This window comes from Polypterus senegalus, chromosome 15 (assembly GCF_016835505.1).
Source record: "Polypterus senegalus isolate Bchr_013 chromosome 15, ASM1683550v1, whole genome shotgun sequence".
Classification (NCBI taxonomy): Eukaryota; Metazoa; Chordata; class Cladistia; order Polypteriformes; family Polypteridae; genus Polypterus; species Polypterus senegalus.
Window position 1 is genome coordinate 127,388,899 of NC_053168.1, and position 25,385 is coordinate 127,414,283.

Consider the following 25,385-nt stretch of genomic DNA (forward strand, 5'->3'; position numbering starts at 1 on the left):
AAAGCTGCACAAATACCCGGCGATGGCAGATCTAAAACAGCACATCCACAAAGGCGTCCAAATCCTGAAATTGTGCTACACACATGAACTTTCCCATACACAAGACGCTCCAGCAATTCCCACAATCCTTTCATTCGGTGCACAGCTGTGGGATACCAGGGTCTCTCCGAGCATCGACAGATACAAGAAGAGAACGGGGCTGCCAGTCCAGCGCAGGGCACGCTGTCACATTCACTCATACCGCTAAAACAAATCTTATAGCATGGCACGTGTTTGGACTTTAGTAAAGTAACACGAGTAACACTCAGACCCCCGGTCCTGGAAAAAAGGGGGTCCATACACCTATCATGTAACAAAGGACTTCTGGCCAGAGTTGCTGCGTTGCCATTCACTGCCACCGTGACAAACACTCCACATTGTCACCCGCTGCCGTTTTCTTGTCAGCCATGTTACACCCTGCAAATGACCCGATATCCAATAATGTGATGGAGGAGTTGTTTGGCCGTGTGTGACTTTCTGTCGCGCTTGGCACGTATGACAGTGAAAACGAATAGCCAGCCTGTGCAATGCGCTTCACTCTCAGCAGAGCGCTCTGCACTTCTTTCCCAGTCAGCAGTGCCCCGTGCCCATGATGGTGTGACTTTTCTTGACAGCGATGGCATGTGTCTGCATCACCACTCATCGTGAGAAGGACCCAAAGCCCAATTACGTGGCCGAGGTGACCCCATAATTCCCAGTCCATGGGTTGTGTTACGCTCTGGAGAAGTCGTTAGGAAGCGTCTTACTGCCAGTCCCAGCACGAAGTAGGAACCCATGTTTGGGAAGGAGTGGCATCACGATCTAATGGCACACCGTTGTGATGACATTTTGTCGTTTTCTGATACATGGGCTAAGTCTTCATAGCAAAGACAATGATGATAATAATAATCATACTACTACTACTGATAATAATAATCATAAACATTCAAACTAGTAGGCAAAGAAGATGAACAAAAAGAAGGAAAACACCTAAGCTGGACACAAGTGTTGTCACATCGCCTTAACATCAAGAGTAATCGAGTAATGAGCACAGGGATTGAAACACTTCTTAGTGTCTTCTACACCCATTTCTTGCCTATCATCTCACCCCCTTGGGGAATTGTCACCGTTCAGCCCAGTGGCAGACTCGCCCATCGCAATGTCGATTGCCTAATCAACCCGCCCCGACCCATCGTAACTCATTTCGCAGGCCACACAAAACCCATTTCTATTAACTACAATGGTGAGTCGCGACTTTATGTGATCCAGTGTTGGCAACCCCTGGCCCACAGTTTAAGGAGCTCCGCTAACATACAAAAGAACCAAAAATGAACAAATTACGACAAAAGCCGTGAACTTGAACTCCAGTGAGATCTGACATTTTGCTTCTATATTGCCACCATGACTGCCCTCTTGTGGACACTGAGTGATATGACACCCGGATGGCTTACTATCTTGCACCAGCCACTTGTTTTTGTTCATTATACATTCTCGCCCTCTTGTGGGTGCCAGACAACGCTACACCCTGGGCAAGGGCAGGGACACCATACAGATGGACGTCTTGTTGCTTTTTATACAGAGAGATGTGCTCACTAACCTCCTCCATCGCCAATAACCTGGCAGGAAAGCCCACCCTGACCCAAGGAAGGTCTGCTCCATCATTAATTAAGTGCATTCAGCATCTCTGCCCACACGGTAGACTGGCATTCTTTCCTGGACATTATGCTAATGAGGGTGTTGTACCTTTGTTAGGGTTTTCTTTCCTTATGTTATGGAAATCAGCAGGTTTTGAAAATATAAAGGTGGATGGATTTAAATCTGAAACGGGAACGGTGCGATTTTATTTTTTTTCTTCTCAGTATATTCAAAACAAAAACTCCTGTGCTTGGATTTCAGGTGTCCCGTGGGAAACGACAAAAAAACAAAAAATGGAAGGGAAAATTGCTTTGAATGTCGAGTCGGACTACAGAGGCAATCATACTGCATTAGTCAAAATAACATGAAATGGATCTGAACAAAGAATAGTCAGGTCGTGATAAAACATCTCGTAGTCCGTATACTTTATGTGCAGCGCAGCGAGCCGAGGAAAACTCAACATGAATAAACATGGACTGGAAACCAGCTGAGGTACTTTAGGATGGGGAGGAAACCAGTCAGCCCTGGGCACGAATACAGCTCTGCAGTGAAAACAAAAACCTGAGGTGGCACGGGGGCACAGGGGTAGTAGTGCTGCTGCCTAAGGGTTCACGTCCAGGGTCCTCCCAGTGTGGAGTGGGCACGTTCTCTCTGTGTCTGTGTGGGAGTCCTCACACAGTCGATAAAATGTAAGGTCGGTGGAGCGGCGAAGCTAAACTGAGCCGTGTGTGTGTGTGTGAGTGTGATGTGTTTGATAAATGTGTGTGTGTTTTGTGTTTTGATAAATGTGTGTGTAATGTGTGTTTTTGACATGTGTGAAGTGTGTGTATTTGTTTTGTGTGTGTTTGATGAATGTGTGTGTGTGTTGGCACTGCGATGGACTGACTCCCTGTCCTTTCTTTTCCCTCTATGGATGGTAAGTCCCAGAAGTGCGATGCCACTGGTCTTTTCCTGCCAGCTGATCAGGGCACCCTGCAGTCCTTACACTAATGGATTGAAGGCCAGATGTCCAAATTACCATCATCATCATCATCTATGGTATATACTCACATATAAGTCGGGTCTTGAAATCTGAAAAATCGATCATAAAATCAGATCCTGACTTATATGCCTGTTCAAAAAGTATGACACATTTATTTACTTATTTATATATTTTATTTTACGTCTTCTTCCCTCCTCCAATCTCACACCAGGTTCTCAGGCACGTTGAATTTTGTTGCAGCAGCGCAGTTATTAATTTCTTTCTCCACTTCAACGACGTTCAATTTCAAACCAGCTTCATATTTTCTTCTGATTAAATGCTCCGTCGTAGAAAAGGGATGCTCTCATGATAAAGGAGTATGAGGGTGCGAGATACAAAAAAAAACAAATCGGTGCAAACGTCACTTTGGAATAGTGCGGGTATCACCGAGGGGTCACGTAGGCACAATACATAGAAAAATAAGGCCGTGTGCCCCGTGGGGACTCTCTCAGGTGGCCATTAGCATATCGTAATCTCTTGGACCATTAGCGGGAGTTTTCCGCATTCGACTTATACGACCGAAAAAAACACCAGAAATTATACGATAAAATCAAGTCACGACTTATCCGCGGGAGAACTTAAATGCGAGTATATACGGTAATTCTTGCACATGGAGCCTGAAAACCACGAGGACTTGCCATTTTTTCTTGGACTTCACTGCGTGTGGTTTTTGTTTGTGGTCCATTATTGTTAAGTTTGTGTTTATTGTGTATCACCGGGAAGGGAACTGGGATGGGATCGTTGTAGTTTGTACAGTTATATTTCATTTCTTATTGATTAATACAGTCTTCAATTTCTGTTTTATTACCGGTTGCTTTTTGTCTCTGTGAGGGAGTGGGGTGTGCGTCGGGCCGAAGCTGGGTGCGTTCCTGGGATCCCCACCTAAAATTTAAATAAATCACCGTCAAAGGTGATGTGACCTTCAGCTGGGGTTTTTAGACCACTACAGGATGATGTGAAAAACGGGGTGAAGTCGGGAAAAATTTTTTTGGAAAAATTTGGGGGCAGCCCTTGGGGTTTCTAGTTTGCTGATATATATGTGTATGTATTTATTATATGCATATGTTCTGAGGGAGCAACCATGGGCAGCTCAATACCTCCCCCGGGACACTTGGTGGCAGCCTCCTTGACCGACGGTGATCCCCCAACCTCCCGCATGGCTCCATGGGAGATGGAGTCCTCCACAGCCTGGTTGGGAGCTCGGGTGGCCACTAGGGGGTGCTGCCTGGAATCAACAGCCCCACCCGGAAGTGCAATTGGGACCAGGTGGTCAAACACTTGGAACACTTCCGGGTGGGCTATAAAAGGGGCCAGCCACCATCACTCGAGGGCCAGAGTCGGGAGGAGGAGGACTAAGCTCGAGGAAGAGTGCTGGTAAAAGAAGAGAGAACTGGGTTGTGGGTCTTTTGGGACTGTGTTGGGCTGTGGGACACGGGGAAGATGTGCCCCATGGCTGAAGAGAAAATAAAAGTCTTTGCTCATTTTATACGTGCCTCCGTGTCCATCTGCGTCGGGTCATTTGTTACAGTATACATACAGTGGTTGTGGCAGACGACCGCGGGACTTTGCCCCACCAAGACGCCTGGAGAAAGGAAGGACCGGGAGATGGGCAATATCTTCCCTGGGGCACCAGAGGCCACGGATTTGGAGCTTGGAAGCTCAACGTGGTTAGGGTCCGTGGTCACCACCAAGGGGGTGCCTGAATGATCTCGAAGCCCTGGATGGCAGCACCAGGAAGGTCATCAGGGTGCAGCAGGGAGCACATCTGGGTACAACATAAAAGGGGCCGCCTCACTCCATTTGGGGAGCCGGAGTCGGGAGGCAGAGAACAGAGCTTGTGAGGAGAGGAGTGGAGGCATCAGAAGCATAAGGAGAAAGAGTAACGTGAAGGACTGAGTTTATAACAGGTCTGTGCATTGGGTGATGCTGTAGAGACAAGGAGCAAAATAAAGGTGTGCGTGTTTTGAGACTCGTGTCACGGTGCCGGTCTGTGCCAGGGCTGATCTTTCCACGAGGTGTATAGACATCTATAGGTGTGGGCCGCAATACGCTCTTTGATTTGGACGTTGTGTGTTATTACATACAGTACTTTGGGATACTGCAGCGTACGTGTATTGACTAAATAGCCAAGATACTGACGTAGACAGATATCGACGAAACAGATACTGTACACAGACACTGCTGTATTTCAGCCATGATGCTAGTCGTGGTAATATTTTCCACAGAAAATTAATCAGAGAGGTAACGGCACAACACTCAATAAAGGTGCGATTCACGATATACAGTGCAGTACTCTAGCTGTGCTGCTCGGATTGAAATCAAATGAATTAATTAACTCCAAAACTCCAAGAAGGTGTATGTAGTTCAGGTGCTGCCACCGAGTACACAACGCTGCTTCTCTGTGGACGTTAGTCAGCCGTAGTGTTAGGAGCTCAGGAGCCTCCAAGTATCGCGCTGGGCTTTCGTAGTTGTTTGGAGCCGAGATCTGGGACACACTACACTACTAACATGGACACAAACCTATTATTTGAGGTGTTTTGGATCCAAATAGCGGACCACCTAGAAATGGCCGGCATTGACCTTTTATGCCATCACAGGCTGCACACGTCTGAATTGCGTTGCCTCACACCTCGGTAGCACCCATTTTAATGAAAGGTCAATGAGCTCAAACTAGCTCTGCTTCTCTATATGTACGTCAAGCCGTCATGTTCAGGACGTTAATGTATAGCGTCACAAATCCAACAAATTGATGTCGGGACCCCATAGTAACAGGGTTTATGTTAAACTACGTAGTATAAAAATGGCCTTAATGGTGCAGTGATAAGGTGTGCATTTGCAGACGTCTGGTCACCAGATATGCCTTCTTTGAACGTCTTGCTGCATTTTGTTTTTCCACCGGACATTCCTGCCCTTACGCCCCTCTTTCTTTGTGCTTTACGTGGCCTCTCATTTCAGCCCCGTCGTGGTCGCTGGACGTCGAGATCCACAGACGTATGCTGCACTGATTTCGTATTACGCCAGCCACTTGCCTTTGTTCATTGGACATTTCTGCCCTCTAGTGGACGCTGGACGACGTTACGCCGAGGCAGGGGATGACCAGATGGACGTCTTCTCACTTTCTGTACGTAGAGATGGAGATGTGTGGTCACGCTGAAGCACTGTGTTTGAGTGACACAATTATTAATTAAGTGAATTATCATTATCATGAATAATACATGGCCTTAGAATTTGGCAGTATAATTAGAAAAGGGCGATTTGACTTACAATGCATGGCCCCAAAACAATTAGCCATTTTCTTCAGAATTCTAAGGGTGCTAAAAGATTACAATGTGCATAAAAAATGAAGATGTAACCAATAGTGCAATGGACGGGTGTCTTGTCCGGGGTCGGTTCCCATTCTTGTGCCCACCACTGCCAAGATGGGGTCTGGAAGGTTTGAGAATGAAGCACAGTGAAGATGGAATAAAGCAGCTGAAAACAGACAAAACGTAAGGGAGTTTGACACTAATGTACTTCCCGTTGGTTAAACGAAGCATTAAAACTATTAACACTCCTAGAGATCTCTGGAAATTAAGACGTTTCTTGTCAAATTTAGCCTTTGAAACATTCAGACATTCAAGTGATCGATAAGGCCAATGACCTGGATATAGATTTGTGTTTGTTTTATTTTACTCCAGTCTGAAGAACTTGTTGACGTCCCAAAGGGTTAAAACCTAATCTTGCCAATTAGCAAAACTATGGTGGATCGCATTAAACGAAGCGCACATTTTAATTACAGATATATTGTATAAGCGATTCCCCTCTGAGGACACGAGTAATGCATAATTTTGCCTTTAGGTTTAAAAGCACAAAATCGTCCATCTTCTTCCCACTGCAGAAAAACCTTGAAAGTTCTTCATAAATATTCTCAATTCCAGTTGATTGGCTTAGTGGGTGGAAATGAAAGTCATGGAGAGCCTGAATCCAAAAAATCGGGATGTAAAAACAAAATAACAGAGATGATGCTCTCTGGGGTCAACGAGAACAGGCCATTCAGTGCCATTCACCCGCTTCACATGGTGCCCGGTGGGGACTCCGCATGTTTGCAAGGATACTCCACCTTTCCTGACGACTCATGATTAGTACAAGGAGGGCCGTAAAATAAATCAAATTTAAATATTCAAGGGACAAAACATAAAAAAGACTGAAAACACGAGTAACGCAAGTAAAGCAACGACTCAAAATAGTTCAAGGTATACGAAGAAAATAAATGAGGAAAAACAATGAAAGGATGTCACAGCAATGCAACAAGAACAAAAATCAAAATAGACATATGATACAAACATACATACTACATACTATACATACACACACACGACATACAATACTTATATATATTGTGACGGGTGGCCGGGATGCCCCTGCTGCATATGTTCCGGAGGAGCAGCCATGGACAGCGCAATACTTCCTCCAGGACGCTTAGTGGCAGCCTCCCTGGCGGATGGTGATTTCCCAACCTCCCACAGGGCTCCATGGGAGATGGAGTCCTCCACAGCCTGGTTGGGAGCTGGGGTGGCCACTAGGGGGAGCTGCCACCCGGAGGTGATATTGGGACCAGGTGGCCGGATGGGCTATAAAAGGGTCCAGCTACCACCACTCAGGGGCCAGAGTCAGGTGGAGGAGGTCTAAGCTTGAGGAGGAGTGGTGGTAGGAGAAGAGAGAGCTGTGTTGTGGGTCTTTGTTGTGCTTTGGGACACAGGGAAGACGTGACCCACAGCTAAATTAAAAAGGTTTTCATTTTATACGTGCCTCCGTTTCCATCTGTGTCGGGTCAGGGTTAGGGTTAGGTTTGTTGCTATATATATATATATATATATATATATATATATACACACACACCCACCCAACATACGATATTATATATATATATATATATATATATATATATATATATATATATATATATATATATATATATATATATATATATATATATGTCGTATGTCGCCTGAGTAGAAGTGAAACAGCACAGTGATGAGGGCCCTACCCGGCTCCCTACTCCTGACGTCACGCTTCCCCCTCCCCTCGGCCCACAGCCTTTGTCTCGGATTAGCGTAAATACTGTATATGGCTCCTGCAAGTTAAGCTCTAGGAAAAAGGCCAATGTAAATCCGTTAAGTAGTTCTCTCGTTCGCTAGCTAAGCAGAGGTAAGGTACATACCCCGAGGCTGGCGTACGAGTGAGGAAGTCCCCCTCCCCTTCCTTCGGCCCGCTGCGTCTGTCTTGGATTTGCACAAATAAATCAGTACCTCAAGTGAACTATGATATTGAGCATGATTAGAGAAGTCACAAAATCAACCGGAGTGTTCAAGCAAATTATAGAGAAAAAACCCAAACTAAAACTGTTAAGTAATTCTCTCGCGAAATCTGGACAGACATACAGATGTTGGGTTTTATACATATATATACACAATACAATACAGTTTATTTTTGTATAGCCCAAAATCACACAGGAAGTGTCACAATCGGCTTTAACAGGCTCTGCCTCTTGACAGCCCCTTTGAGTCTCTGAGAAGACAAGGAAAAACTCCCAAATAAAACCTTGTAGGGAAAAATATAAGAAACCTTGGGAAAGGCAGTTCAAAGAGAGACCCCCTTCCAGGTAGGTTGGGTGTGCAGTGGGTGTCAAAAAAAGGGGTCAATACAATGAATACAATACACAGAACAAGATATATATATATATATTTATATATATATATATATATAAAAGAGAGAGAGAGATACTGTATATATGCAAATATACAAAACTAGGACCAGGTAAAGTAGTCAGATTAAACAGAAAGGTCATTTTGTGACCTGCCTAATCCAGACCTGGGGCAGGCTTGGAGTCCATCCTAGTCAGCATAAGGGGCAAGGCAGGATTAAACACTGGAGAGGGCGCCAGTCCACCATAGGATGAACACACGAAGCAAACACACACACATGGGCCAACAGAGGGCCTGCATGTCTTGGGACTGTAGGAAGAAATCCATATGGACACTCCAAGATCATACAAACTCCATGCAGGAAGGACCTTGGACGCTAAACCCTGGTCTTCCTACTGCAGACCTACCACTGGCTGTGACATACTGTAAAACATAAAAAATAAAGATGTGGGACTAAAAACTGTCCAAATAAAGATGCAAATCGTAGAAAACCCACTTTTCAAGTTAAACACAAGTTTTAGTGAAACTAGAAATGTTCTTTGGCTTCCATTCCTTGTGTGTGCAAAATCTGAATGGGATCAAACCTTCATTGTATGTGGGAAAGGCTCAACACGTTTCAGGGACATGTAATGTGGGTTAATTGGCCTTCCATTTACAATCATCCAGTCTATATAGCTTTTTTAAAACTTTTATTAGATTGTAAGGGCTAATAAAAACCCAGAGATATTTTCTTTAAGGTTCATTATTTTCTTTTTTTCTTATTTTAGTGGGAAGGGGTGTCATTGCAGAACTAATTAACACCAACACCCCTGCCATTCAAATGGTACGTTCCACAAGAAACTAGACGAAGGTGAAGCTGGGCGCCCCCTCAGATCTGTGATGGCCACTGTAAGGTGAGGGTTTTCTTTTCTTTTAGTTTTCTTTTCATTTGATGTATCAATTTCTTATATTTTATTATTTAAATGTAAATATATTCTGTATTACAGAGCATACTGGTGACGAGACCCTGTTCACGTTCTGTATCGCAGGCATCCATTTTATGTAATGCTTGGAAAGTTTGTTTAAGGAGTTCTGTGATGGCTGCTGTTCAAATTCTGTATTGCAGCAAAAGAAATAAACTTGCAGAAGTGTGAAACAAATGACAAATGTGTGGCCTCTACAGTATTTCATGTCTACAACAACAACATTTGTTTCGAGAGCACATTTTCATAAAACAATGGAGCTCAAAATACTTTACAAGATAACAAAAGAACATTACAAGGAGAGAAAACAATTAAAATTAGGCAATATGTCTTAAAAAATAAATATCAACAAAACAAGGTTAAGGTCAGATGGCCAGGACAACACACAAAAAACTATAGTTAGACTGGGGCAAAAAAAAATGAATTCCGGCAGAATCTGCAAATTCTACAACAACAGACAAGTCAAAACGCAGAGGGGATCCTGGGAGAGAAAGAGAGAGAGGTTACACATACAGTACATCATCTCGTCTTCAGGACAATCTCTAAAAGAAATAAAACAGTAAGAGAGCATGAGATACGGGAAATTAGAACATTTTTATATCGTTGAGGTATCAGCAGTCACAGCAGTCATACTTTGGGACAATTTCAAATTCCAAAATCTCCCATTGAAAAGCATTGGCGAATCTTAAAATGGAGGAATGTTTGGTGTGATGTCAACTACAAACTCATTTACTGTGCCAATTTTACCTTGACAGCGCTTTCAACAACTTGTAGATTTTGTAAATGCATTTTATTACTACAAATGTTTGTGATGCTCCATCTGTTGGATCGACAATGGAAAAGCTTTTTATTACTTACATGCATTCCAATAGATGGTGCATTGCAAACATTAACGGTGAGGTGTACTTTATTTGCTCAGATTTAAACCCGTCCTAGATGGTAGCACAGCTAGTCCACCTTAATATCATGTCACTGTCATTCCAAAAGATGGCGCATCACAAAGAGTTTTAGTAATAAAATGAACTGCATTTGTCATTCCAACAGATGGTGTGCTGCAAACATTACCGCTGAGGTGTACGTTGAGTGCTTTGACTTCGACCCGCCTCAGATGGTTAGCACAACTAGAGGTAAAGAAACTGGAAATCATCTCGACTGATGACAGCTATTACACGCAGAATTAAATTTCCGCATTTCAGGGAGGAGAGTCTCATTGAAGAGCCACACAAACTACTCCAGAAATACTGGATTTTCCTGTCCAGTGCCAGTTATCTATTTAATAAGGAAACATCAGGGCTAATAAAAATTTCTAGAAGAAGTGTAAAGTTTTTCATATGTGTTATGTAACCATATCAGGTAAAAATAAACTGCTAGAAGTTTCTGTTTTCATATGCGGTAAATATTTTAGGATTTCGGGGCTAATTGTAAGCTGTCTCGTCCCCATTTGCTTTATTGTACTTCTGCCTGTTATTGACTATAACTGAGAAGTCAGCTTTCACGTTTTCTGGTTTCAAGAGGGCTAAATAAAACCCTGGAGCCTGACACAATTACTCGAGGCCCGCACACTTCAGGCATTCATTCCCTACTAAATGCAACCTGCTGCTCTCGCTCTTCAACATTTTGCAACCCTTACAGTTAAAAAGATTTTTAATGCCTTTCATAAAAAGTACGAGTTTTGTTGAAGGGCTTCAGTTTGAAAAGGCATCTCTTTTAAACATTTTTGAGACCTTTTAACCAAATCTTAATAAAACGAAAAGGTGAGAGGATTAAGCAACAAACAAGACCTGAATAAAATCAAGTAAATAAATGGAAGTAAAGGAAAAATAAAAATGTCTTATATAGCTTTTATTACATTAAAGGGAATTAAAGACAAAAGATTGAACATTATAGGTAGCCATTTCTAATTATGTCTAAGGCACATTTGTTTGAGGATGAGGAATTTACGATTCCCAAGATGGCAGCCTGGTTCAACCAATAACATCTTATTTGCCGTAATCAGGGCCTGGGCTCTCATGGCAAATTCGACAACAAAAAAAAATGACAAAAATATAATTTCATGCATGCAACAAAAATGAGAGAAATGCAAACAGACTTTCATTTCAATTAAAAAAATAATCCATTAATAATGAAATGAGGCGTCCTTGCACCAGCTCCTCCAGGTCCTGACAGCCGTCCATACGACTGCAGCTGGGCTGCAATTTACGGGCAAAGTCCTGGGCAGAGTGCGGCGGTAAGAACATTTCAGCAAACTGTTCAATAATTATAAATATTGTTTTTGGCACAGTCAGGAACAATGAGTGAGGGGATACTTCATTTCATTAGTCGATTAAAGCCGCACGATATGTTACTGTCTGTTCTCGTTTGCTGGGAAACGCAAAGGAATGTTAAAAGATTAACGAGTCACATTATCAACACAAAAGTTGCATTAACCTTGATGAGGATGTCATGATTGACTTTGAAACTTAACCTGGCAAGAAATCTGCATCAGATGCACCAGAACGACTGTGCGGTTCAACGACACGCACTCCTTATGGAATACAATGACATATGCTCTTTGATGGAAATAACAGAATGCCATTGTTTACTATTTTGATTGGTTTAATAAGATAATCAAAAAGTTCATATGACTGGTTGCCACATTCATGCCATCTGTCAGTTTGCCATGCCACCATATGTTGATATATTTACTCCTAATAACTTTATACATTATGCATCATCTGTCGTCCAACGCCGTTGGTCTACTTGGAACTTTATAATAAGAACTTTGTGAGGGAATGCAAGACTGGGATGAACGGGGAAGAATATTAAATAGTTCGTAGGCCCCTTCTGTTCACTTTCATAAAGCCTTAGGGGGTACAGAAAATCTTATTAGATAGGTTAGAACTTTCTTCCGCTTCAGTAAAGATCACATTTATCCATAATAACAATGAAAAGACTTTGAGCACGTTGTGCTTTACACGTAAAGCGTGTTAAAAGACAAGCCAGGCGGCGTATCCTTGTGGTTAACAAGTCGAGCCTCTTAGCCGCCAGACGCTGTGTTCGTGTTTCCTATATACATAGTCCGAGATGAACTGCAAATTAGATTTTCTCGAATTCAATTAAAGAAGCACTTGGTTAAATTTCAGAATGAGCTTAAAGAAATATTCCACCCATGTCACTTTTAGAGATGGCTGAGGAAACATTTTAATCTCCTGCTTTCAAGAAGAACAGAAATAACGTTACTCAACAAATTAGGGTTAGGATTAGGGAATGGGAGCCAAAGATGGACAACGGCAAAAACTATCAAAAACATCCATGAGAAACAAATCTCACGTTGCTTGCGTCCCATAATCCACAGTTCAACTCATCCAGTCCTATCCTGTGACACACCCCATGTAGTGGCAAGGTTGGCACCAGACCACACAGTGGGTGTCTTGTAGTGCAGTCCCGACCGGGATCAGATTTGTGAGAAGTCGGATGTGGAGACACAGACACAAATAGGTGGTCTTTCCAAAAAAAGAGTGGGTTTATTTACAGGTGCAACAAAACAACAAAAAAGTAATGTCCCAATCAAAAATAGTGAGCAATATACAGTATACAGAGAAGTTTCCAGTCCAAAAAAATGAAAAAATAAAGATAAAAATGTATATACACAAAAATTGGTAGTCTTCCTAAATGAAGAAAAGGAGTTCAGGAAGAATCTACACAGATAACATAAGTCCAAAGGATGCAAAAATTATTTACAAGAAAAAAAAACCAGTGTATATATGCAAGAACAAAAAACAAAAATAAATACCTCTATGAAAATAAAGCTACACTAGGAGATATCAATAATATATACAGGAAATTTTCAAAATAAGGCACAAGCCACTGTCTGGTATACTAAATGAGAAAAAGCTATACCAGCCACACAAACCACATCACCGAGTCAACAGGTGGGAAGTGCCTTTAATAGTCGGGGCGCAAATCTTTACCCAATCCCGCGACACGTTGCTCCCTTTCACCAATGGCGACTGACGCAGGTGCTTTCTGCACAGGTGTTCCTCTCAACCTTTGCAAGGCACGTAATAAATAGGGCTATTGGCCTCGTGAATCACAACACGCTCCCTTGGATGAGCCGAAACGCACTACAAAACTAAGGACTTCTCTCTCTTCTTTGGGAATTCCTTCCTCACACTAATACACTAATGCATGTGTGTTGCCAACGCCTTTATGACGGACCTGACCTACAGGTGCGCCCGACCCGTCTCTGGCATCCCGCTGTGTGAACCTGCCGAAGACAAAGTTAAAATGACTGCGAAATCGCACCCTGCACTTGATGACTTAAAAAGAATTTAATTTTGAACAAGCCCACTTTACCCATTTCTTAGGACTTTTTCCTTTAAGGTGGTAGTGCCTGGTAGGCAGATTACCACATACTGTACCCTCACAACTAAAGAGTGTAAGGAATTTGACAAATGAGAGCAGACTATACTGTCCATTTGTTGCTGGTCTATTTAGATAATAGCTAAGCTGTCCCAACATCTCATCCAGAGCTTCGGCTTCAACTCCGTGACTCAGTGGTTTGTTCCAGATTCCCACAATTCTGCATCAACAAGTTCTTCCTGGTTTCGGTCCTAAAAGGACTTCCCCCTAATTTCCGCCGATGTCCCGAGGTTTGTGATTCACCTGTAAGTTGAAAGATTGCTGCCTTTATCAATGCTACTGAGGATTTTGAAGACCAGGTTTGGGTCCCGATGCGGTCTCGAGACTAGACGCGTTTAAGTCTCCAAGAATGCCACAGGACGTCTTGTCCTCAAGTTCTGGGATGCACTTGGTTGTTCTTCTTCACAGCTTTAGGTGCTGCTATGTCTTTCTTGTAACCTGCTGACCAGAACTTCACACGATGCTCCTGATGTGGTCTCACCCAATGCATTAAATATTCTGAGTCTAACATTCCTCGATTCATATTGAACAGTTTTTATGCTATAACTTATGTTATAACTTATTTATAATGCACTGGTGAGGCCTCATCTGGAGTCCGGAGTGCAGTTTTGGTCTTCATAAAGACATGGAAGTCCTAGAGAAGTCCAGAGAAGAGCAACTGGGCTATATGCAGGGCTACAGGGGATGACTTATGAGGAAAGATGAAAAGAGCTCAGCCTTTACAGTAAAAGAAGATTAAGGGGAGACCTGATTGGAGGGTCTAAAATTCTGAAGGGAATTAGTACAGTGGATCGAAACGGTGACTTTGAAATGAGTTCAACAACAACAACATGAGGACACAGTTAGAAACTCGTTATGGGTCAATTTCACGCAAACATTAGGAGGAGGACCACAGACACGTGGAGTAAGTGACCGAGTCGTGTGGTCGACAGTAGGACTTTAGGGATCAGAATGAAGTGGACAGGACTGACGAGCTTTGTTCGGCTGAATGGTCCGTTCTCCTCTAAATCTTTCTGCTGTTCTAATGTCTGTCCCACTCTGTGAGTTTGTGTGGTCTGCCACCTTGAAGTTGAGCTGCTGTCGCTCCTCAGCATTTCCACTTCACATTAACAGCACTTATAGTTGACCGAGACACAACCCCGAGGTTCTGCATACTAACTTTGGGGCAAAATTGGCATCCTATGACAGTGCCATGTTTGAAGTCACTGTGCTCTTTAGTACCACCCAATGTTTGTCAACGGAGGCTGCACGGCTATGTGCTTCTTTTTATGCATTTGTTGAAAGTGGTTGAAACCCCTGAATTTGGTGTTTTGGAGGGGTGTCCACCAACTTTTGGCCATATGGTGGAGTAGTCACACTACGATAATAAATGAATGTTCTAATGCCCACAGATATTGCAGCGCTCTTTAAGGATGAAATTCAAGATGCAGACTCCATTAAGAAACTTTGCCCGAGATCTCCATTTCACCGAATTACAAATTTTGAGCTTTATTGGTTCTTTCTGCACATTTTTTTTTACCAGGGTTCTTTGAAGTGTTTCTTCCGAGATCAAAGTCGACCCTTCAGAGTCAAGCGGAAAGTGAAACAAAAAAATAAAAAGATGTCGAGCTACAGGTGCTCATTCACTTCACCTAACGAGTGTTTCGTAAAGTTTGCATGGCGGCTCCTTTCAGTCACGTACACTCCTTTGCTTCCCGACTCCGATCACCACCTGAAGTTTGTTGCTTGACAACCTCCCTGAAGGTTTCTATTTTTTGATAATGATTGGGTATTATTACACTTCACAAATAGGTGAGCTAATTAGATTTTACCAGAGAGCCGACACACAAGCGTAGTTAAGGGCCTTTATTGCTTGCTACTCCAGAAGTCTCGTCTTGTTAACGTATTGTGCCGAATATTAATGCTCTGCAAAGGGAAGCAGCAGACATTTGTGTTATAAGCATGACCATCAAGTTCCCCATAGGGAATATTGTGTCATATTCCATCTGCCATCTCAAAGGGCAGACATCATTTGTTAAAGCAAGAACTTGCTCATGGTATGAATTAGCACTTGCATTATGTTACCAACGACGCCACCGTGAATTTGAATGAGCAGGATGGGAGAATGGGGAGAGTCCTGAAACGTGTTCACGTCCCAGGCATGTGTTGATTTGACTCGAACCCAACGTCCTCGAGACAAGATGCGCCTCTCTGGAATAAGTGGGCTCAAAAATCCGGCAAGTAAATGAACAGGTTATGTCACAACAGCAGAAAATTAATCCAAAGAAGAGCTGAGGGTAATTTCATGCAATGTCAAAATCATGAAACTTCACTTATCAGATTTTAGGGAAATTTACTCTGAATAGAGCGGATTGGTAAAGTCTTAAGACCCTTTCACATTTTGTACACTTTTTTGTTATTGTGGGTTACATTTTAAATGGGCAAATTTGCTGTTCTTGCTCATCAATCTACACTCAATAATCCAATTCCCGTCTTAAAAATCCAAAACTGAAATCTCTCATCCCTCACAGTATTCAGACCCTTTGCTGTGACCCCCAAAACTTGTGCTCAGGTGCCTCCTGTTTGATTTATTTCTCCCTGAGATGTTTCTAGAACTTGGCTGGAGCTCACATATGGCCAAAAGAATTGGCTGGACGTCATTTAGAAAGGCACAAGTGGACCAGGGGATGGACAAAAGTTTTACAGCTCACATTACATGTCAGGACCAAAACCAAGCCATGAAGTCCAAGGAACTCTCTGCAGAACATCGTGATCAAATTCTGGTGAGGCATACATCCGGACAAAGAGATCAAAGCATTTGCATAGATCTTGAGCGTTTCCTGGAGCACATTGGCCTCAACAATTATGAAAAGGAAGAAGTTTGGGACAATCAGGACTCTACCTAGATTTGGCCATCTGGTCAACTGAGTAACTGTATGTTTTTTCATTCATTTATCTACTTATTTATGAATTGATTTATTTAAAGTGGATAGGACTGGCAAGCTTTCCCAGGAGCAAAGCAGCTTCCAAATTTGTGAAAAGGAAGAAGTTTGGAAACATCAGGACTCTGTAAAAAGCCAAACTTCCTCTTGGGGACAAATAAAGTTCTATCTATCTAATCCTGCCGACTACACTAAACTATCCTGCTGACTATACTAAAATATCTATCTGTCTATCTATCTATGAGAGGAAGATGGTGCCATCTTAGCAGCTAAACCCGCTTGTGTTGCCACCGCCTGCTATTCATTTGTTCTCCCAAACACCTCAGCATTTAACGTGGAGTCCCCGTGACGCCCTGGCACTTTGTTGGCGTTCTTTTTATTCTCTCACAATGTGTTCTTATCCAGCAGGCCTCACAATATTCAAGGCAGACTTTTACATTACTTTAGATTTACATGACAATAGAGTCTCTTTGTTGGTGTAACTGAAAAGAAATATGAAGTTAAAAATAGTAACATCACAAAATTAATACGGATGAACTGTCACAATATTTGTTTAATTATAGAGTTCTCTACAAGGCTCCTGTCATATTTAAAATTCTATTCGGAATCTGAGATAACGATGAGAAATACTTGCCTTTTCGTTAATTATGTAAAATAAATGCATACCATGCAGTAATCAGTTGTATGTAGTATACAGCATAAGTTCTAAACGTGCAGTAACTGTCTCAAAATAGAGTGATCCCCTAAAAATGACATTCTGTTATATACTGCTTACCCCGTGTGGTTTGTAGTGATGGCTCAGGAAAAATGTTAATCTCAGGCTTTTGAGGACAACATCAATAGTAAACTTTCTAAATTTAATAAGCAGTGTGGTGATGACCAATGCTGAATGACAGCAAACCAAATCCCCCCCCAAGGACAAATAAAGTTCTGTCTGTCAACTATATACTGCCAGTCTCATTGATCTATCTGTCTATCATATAGTGCCTTTACACCTATCTATCTATCTTATAGCGCCTTTTGTAGCTATCTATCTAATCCTGCCAACTACGCTATAATATCTATCTATTACAATGGTACTCAACCTGTGGGGTGGGCACCCCTAGGGGGGCGCGAGGTAACAAAAAGGGGGCACGAAGATATGAAAAAAAGAAAACAAGAATCCAAAATATGAAAAAACATCTGCTGAAACCAAAACAAATGAACTTAAGCTACATTCTGCTACTAGAACAATAAATATAGAGTGAGATAAATGTCGATAAAAGTTAAGCAGGTATAAAAAATATGCATCTACATTTCAAAAAAATGTTGGGGGGGGCGCGATTAAAACTGTTATGAAAACTTTTGTTGCAAATGTGAGAAACGCTGATCTATTATATAGTGCCCTTCATATCTATCTATCTATGCCATTTTTATAACACACCGCTTTATTTATTTTAAAATATTCCATTTCATCCATATAAAACTTTGCCTATAACACTTTCATATAGAGCTCTTTAGCTGTGCCATTATATAGTATATAATAAATCTAGTATATACAATACATATATTCATCTTTGCATCCATTCATCTATCAAGCTTGGATGTTACTTGTGTCACTAAATCCACATGTCAAGTCATCCAGTTGTACGCTCACAATGTTCCAAACACAGAAACAAACTACTTTTGGAAAATGTTCTTGTGAACAAAAATGGAACACACTCAGATGCGAATTAGAATTTGAGTTAAAGATCCCCCACCAGTCGTCACATTTCAACTCAACTAACTGACTCCCACAGTGTTGTATTTCAGCCAGGAGAATTGGGGTGGTGGGCCGGGTGGGGTGGCGGTGCAAATCCAAGAGTTGTGACCTCACCTAGAAAGTGAAATCCACCGGTTTTCCGAGAGAGAACCCTGACTCCGCCTTGGAGGTGCTGATCCTCATCCCAGCTGCTTCACGCTCACCAACGCTCACAGTCAGAAGAGGCAATGAGGACATCATCCTTTTCATAAAGCAACAATGCTACCCCGAGTCTGATTAGAACATTCTAACACTCGAGACGAGAACAGGCCATTCAGCCCAACAAAGCTCGCCACTCCTGTCCACTTATTTCTTCCAAGAAAACATCAAATTGAGTTTTGAAAGTCCCTAACGTCTCACTGTCTACCACACTACTTGGTCGCTTATTCCAAGTGTCTATCGTTCTTTGTGTAAATAAAAACTTCCTAATGTTTGTGCAAAATTTCCCCTTAACAAGTTTCCAGCTGTGTCCCCATGTTCTTGATGAACTCATTTTAAAATACAAGTCTCGATCCACTGGACTAATTCCCTTCATGATTTTAAACACTTCAATCAGGTCACCTCTTAATCTTCTTTTGCTTAATCTGTAAAGGCTCAGCTGTCTTCATCTTTCCTCATAACTCATCCCCTGTAGCCCTGAATCAGCCTAGTCGCTCCTCTCTGGACCTTCTCTTGTGCTGCTATGTCCTTTTTGTAGCCTGGAGACCCAAACTGCCCACAGGACTCAAGATGAGGCCTCACCAGTGTGTTATAAAGCTTGAGCAGACCCTCCTGTGACTTGTACTCCACACATCAAGGCGCTATATAACCTGACATTCTCTTAGCCTTCTTAATGGCTTCTGAACACTTGTCAGGAAGTCGATAGCTTAGAGTCCACTAGGACTCCTAAATCCTTCTCATAAGTTGGACTCTCAATTTTCTGACCGCCCATTGTGTATTCAAACCTCACATTTTTACTTCCTACCTGTAATTCTTTACATTTACTGACATTAAATTTCATCTGCCACAAATCTGCCCAAGCCTGTCTGCTATTCAAGTCCTTCTGTGATGATATAACGGATTCCAAATTATCTGCTAATCCACTTATCTTGGTATCATCTGCAAACTTAACCAGCTTGTTACTTATATTCCTTTCTGAATCATTTATATATTTTAATCCCTAACTGAACACCTACACCTCCTCAGCCATGCCTTGATAGCCTATCTGTGAAAGACCATAAACAGGAACGGTGACAAGACACAGCCTTGATGGAGTCCATTACCCACAGGGAACAGATTCGACTTAACATCAAGTATTCGAACACAGCTCTCATGGCATATGAGAAACGAATAGCACAAAGGAGCAGTCCAGTTTCTCCAGGTTGACACAACACGTTATGAAGGACACAGTCATATGCTTTTTTCTAAATCTACAGAGCACATGTAGACTGGGTGATCATACCTACCATTCAACATTGACAAGACACAACTTTGATGGAGTCCAACACCACACAGCTAACGAATTTGACTTAACGTCAAGTATTCAGACACAGCTCTTACTACATTCATACAGGGGACGAACAGCACAAAGCAGCAGCCCAACTTCCTCATTTTCATGGAGCATCTCCCACAACACGTCCTGAGAGACACGGTCAGATGCTATTTCCCAATCCACCAAACATTTGTAGATTTGGGTATGTTCCTCCCATGGTCTACTGTTCCACGCACAGGATTGAACCCACGTTGTTCCTCCTGGACCTTTGGCTTAACCAGTGTGTAGACACTGTGATGGATGTCCAGCAAGAGTTGCCGGCCCTCACCCCCAGGCCGCCAGGAGGAGCTCTCCTGACAACATGGACGTGCCCAGAGTTCCAGCAGTGCCTCATGGACTTTGTAGTTTTTATACACAGCCCTGCTGGATACCTTGGGGACCACAAGGAGTCGCTGTAGCGAGGCTCATAGACTCTTATGTGCCCTATAACCTGGAAGTGTGTCCTGATCACGTGGATGGGAGGAATGACGTACTTCCATGTTGAAGAGAAAGACTTTAACCCTGACCTGGAAGTGGTAAGGACTTGTGGACTGTGGGGCAGGAACACCTCCGGGTCATGGGGTATTAAAGGACTCTGGGAAAGCCCAGACACTGAGCTGAGTTGGGAGGCAGGGTGGCTAAGCGTCTGGGAGTGGAGGATTGGTTTATTTGTGATTTGGTTTATGGTTTATTGTTATTGGAGAATTGTGGAGAGGAGCATGCTTTGTGCACTTATTATTATAATAAATAATAATTTGGACTTTTATCTGGTGTCTGACGTGTTGTTTGAGGGTACAAGGGTGCAAGAAAGCCCTAATGTGTCACAACACGTTTGTCGAAAGTTTCCAAATAGTTCAAAATGCAGCTACCAGAACAGCTTCCTAGCAGTTAGTAGTACTTGTTGTACAAACAAATCAACCAAAAAAAAAAACCAAAATCCACAGTCCAAGTGTCCTCGTTTTAAAGGTTTTGGTGAAATTCAAAGCAAACAATTCACAGAAAAACTGAAGAAGAAAGTTCACACCATGCACACGTACACACACAAAAAGAAGAACGCTCTCATCTGTGATGTTCCGTTTTAGGTTTAATTGCCGGGGTTACATTTCTTAACGTATCTAAATCTTGTCACACACACGAGGACCAGAGGAACGGTCAGAACACGATATAACGCCTTTACGTCTAACAGTTCATGTTTCTTCATAATCCTCTAATTACAGTTAAACTACAGTGGCGTCTGATAACCGTTGGACTGTTTGGAAACCCTCGACAAGCGCAGGCACACGGCGCGACCAGAGCAGGAGTTCCAAGTACAGAGGATCCCACCCCTCAACCTCCGAGGTAAGGCACAAGTAAGGATAGGAAAATTCAACCTTTGAGCACCACGGCAGGGGTTAACCGAAGTTCTTCTGTAGTAAAACTCAACTGAAATCTCAGTTAATCAAACGACACACGAAGGCAGAGTACTGTAAAACACTACACTAATGAATGAAATGCTTCTCAAGAAGAGGCTAAACGACATACTTCATCTCAATAACGTCAACGTTTCTTTCTAAACATAATATTTAGTTGTGCGGGACTTAATAGCAACACTTCTGACTGCTGTTTTCGTATCAGCATGAAAGTAGGACTTCAGCTTAACAGACAATACACAAATCATTCAATAGTGAAAGTGCCCACCTCCTTACATTATTGGTCTTTCACTCGTTACTGGCCCTCCATCTCTGCTATGACACCGAGGTGAGGTAGTCCTGAAGGCGACAAGCACGTTTATCCAGCTTATACAGACATGGACACGTGTGTTGATAGCCCTCCATGAAAAACGAAGAATCCACAATCATCTCTGAAATAACACCGAAGCTGACCAGAGCCATTGGCTTCCATCATTGTTTGTGTAATTGCACTTTGCTTCAGAGCTTGGATTCAACAGAATATTTCAAATAATAACACAAATGCACAAAAGTGATGGGACCCTTAACCGCACATTTGGTTGCACCAGCTTCAGAGTTTGCAATCCCTGCACACAAACGATTTCTGGAGCTCTCCATGAGACTTTTGCACCTCCCCATAGGTCGATGGGCGCAGTCCTCCTAAGAAGACTGCTCCAGCTGGGTCAGGTTTGAAGGGGTGTCCTCCAGAGTGCATGTTTCCGATCATTCCATAGATGATCCATAGGATTCAAATCAGGGCTCACAGAAGGCCACTTCAGAATAGTCCAATGTTTTGTTCTTCTCCATTCTTGTGGGCTTTTCGTGGTGTGTTTTGACTCGTCATCCCATTGGAAGGGTCCATGACCTGTCATTGAGACAGAGTTTTATGACATTTCACTCCAGAATGTCTTGCTAGTCCTGAGATGTCATTGTTCCCTGAACAGACTCCTCCTGGTGCCATAAACACCATGATGACCCAAAATATAAGCAAGCCTCCTCCATGTTTCACAGTAGGTCTGGTGTTCTTTACATTAAAAGCTTCATCTGTGGACATGGAGCTGACGTGACTTCCATAAAAAGGTCCAGTTTTGCCTCATTTGACCTTCTCCCAGAAGCATTGTGGGCTGTCAGTATGCATTTGATCAAATTCCAGTCTGACTTTTATATGTGGAGTCTTCCTGGGTCGTCTTCTATTGGGCCCACTGAACTCTCATGAATCAATCAGACACTGATGGACCCCGACCTTGGAGTTCAGCTGATATCTCTTTGGATGTTCTCCTTGATTTTTTGTCTACCATTTTCAATCTCAATTCTTCTTGCAGTCACGTCCAGGGAGGTTGGCCACAGTCCCATGGACCTTTGACTTCTTCATAATATTTACAACTGTTGTCACAAGAACATCAAGCTACTTGGAGGTGGTCTTCTAGTTTTTGCCCCTAACAGGCTTGTCTATAATTTTCTTTCTGATCTCCTCAGACAACGCTCTCCTTTGCTTCATGAGGCCCATATTCAGTGTGGGCCACCACACTGTGATGACGTCTCTCCATTTAAATCAGTTGGAGAAAGCAATTTTGGCAGGTCACTCATATCCAGTGACTTGGGATCTTTTCTCGGGATCCCAACCAACGTGTGCAGGCCATTTTAGAAGATCTTTCTGGAAAAAGCCACCCATGATCTCCTGTCACACTTGTTCAGCCTGACTCGATGACATCTCAAAGTTGTGCAGGTACACAGGGGACCAACACGTTCTTCCATGTCCATATTTTCTTGCCTTTCATTAAATTTATTCCTGTTATTATTGCCAATTAGCGTGGATGACATTTTTTTTTTTCCCCCCCATCGATAAACAAAGTACTGCACATCACCGCAGCAAATCTATTTCAGGCTATTTTTGAATAAAAGTAGGAGCTGCCTGCAAATGCGAGCATCCACAGGGGATTCTTGTCAGCTTTCTTGTTTGGCTTCAGTTTTATTTTCTGTATTATGTTTTTCTTTTTAAATTTTGTGCTGAAAGCTCATGGCAAACAAAAATAAACAAAACCTTATATGTAATTACTGCTGTGCGATGACGAGTGATCTTAATTTCCACAGGGTCACGTCTTCAGTGACACTACTGTAGTAATATTTTCATCATTAATATGGAAACAAGTGTTTCAATTAGTACTGTATCGCATGAAATAAATAAGAATTAATAAAGTGCGTAAATATTGGCAGCAGAAAAATATTAAGAAATATTAGAGCAAACATTCATTATTAGTATTTGAGTAGTAAAACCTACCTGATTAATGTATGCATTGTTATTAAAGTCTTTTGTTGTGAATGATCTCCTGCTGAATCAAAATCCCGTATTGCTGTGGACTCTCATGGGCTGTAAAATGGCAGACGTGACCAAAATATTAAGTAATCTGGTCAATAATTGTAAATAATATTATTAATGTGCATGCAGCCCCAAAGTAGTGGTTAAAGTGAATGGATTAAGGACATGGTCAGAACCCTACACTTTCTGCACACTTTATTGTCTTGTAGATTCAATTCTTAATGAGGAATTGGGTCATTTTTGCCCATCAGTCCATGTTCTCGATATGCAACGTTTTCAGAAAGCTTTGCAAATTTATTAAAAATCAACAGCGGGATTCTCTCTCTCCTTCATTGAATTATTTAGATGCTTTGTTGTGGACTCAGGTGCCTCCTGTTTGCTTCTCTTCTCCTTGAGATGTTTCCAGAACTTGACTGCAGTCCACTTGTGGCCCACTGAGTTGACTGAACATCGCTAAGAAAGCCACATGAGGACATGAGTATAGAAGGCCCCACAATTCACGCTGCACATCAAGACAAAAACCGAGCCATCAAGTCCAAGGAACTCTCAGTTCACCTCCACCATCAAATTCTAATGGAGCACAGGCCAGAGCAAAGGGGAATCCCACCATCTCTAAAGCTTTGAGTGGGCCCAGTGGCCTCCACAATCGCAAAATCAAAGGAGTTTGGAGCTACCAGGACCAAACTGAGGTACTGGGCACTTAGGGTTTGGTTAAGGAGGTGGCCAAGAACCCAGTGGTCACCCAAACAGAGAATTAGAAGCCCTCTGCTGAGATGGGAGAAGGACAGAAGGACGGCCATCTTAGCATCACTCCATCAATCAGGCGTTTATGGTAGGATCAAGTCTCCTTGAGATCTGTCTAGGACTTGACTGGCGTGTTTACTTGTGGACTGGACATCATTTAGAAAGGCACCCGTGTTACTTGTGTATAGGAGATTGCACAATTCACACTGTGTGAAGTTTTGCGAGTAGTGAACAGGAAAGTTGTCGTTCCCACAATGCTGTGCATTTGAATTAAAGGCGGGACTCTTGACCAATGAATGAGGGGGAGAGGCAGATCAAACTCCCAGCAGTACGAGACTGACATCTTTCCTGTTTGCAATGAATGCCATCTGTTAATAATATTTTAGTGCACACTATTTTGACCGTTGTGATGGATGGCCAGCACCGTTACCTGGCCGGGATGCCAGCTAGGTGGAAGGAGCATATGTGGGTTTTTGTCTCCTCCCAAGATGTTAGAGGGCAGGAGTTGCTACAGCACCAGAGATCCTTTTAGGGCATGATTCCCTGTTGTGTTCCATGGGCGCCGCCAGGGGGTGCTGCAGGTACAGCTGAGCCCTTTGTGGCACCACATCCACCACACCCGTGTAACGAGTACCACATGTACTATTGTACCGTAGTCAGTTTGCTTCTCCTTAGGGTGTACATCAGGGAGTGCGGAAAAACACCCTTAAGGGGAAGATACAGCCCAGACAGGACGGTTTGGGGCTGGAGACGATTTAGCCGGAAAAGGTGGAGAGAGGGAGAGAGACAGACATCGAGTGGTGGAGCGCGGAGAAGCAACGAGATAGCACCAAAAAAAAAAAACTCCATCTGCGTGGCACATGCTGGAAGAAGGTTTCATTTTACTCAGGGATACAAGGGAGACGTGTCTCTGAGGACACACTGGAGCGACTATACTGCATTGCCTAGAATTCGTTAAATAATTG

General features: G+C 42.6%; 1 protein-coding gene across 1 annotated transcript in view; it reads right to left on the reverse strand.

Moving 5' to 3' along the window:
- Positions 1 to 25,385, reverse strand: part of csmd3b (CUB and Sushi multiple domains 3b) — a 1,150,768-nt gene that overhangs the window by 402,356 nt on the left and 723,027 nt on the right.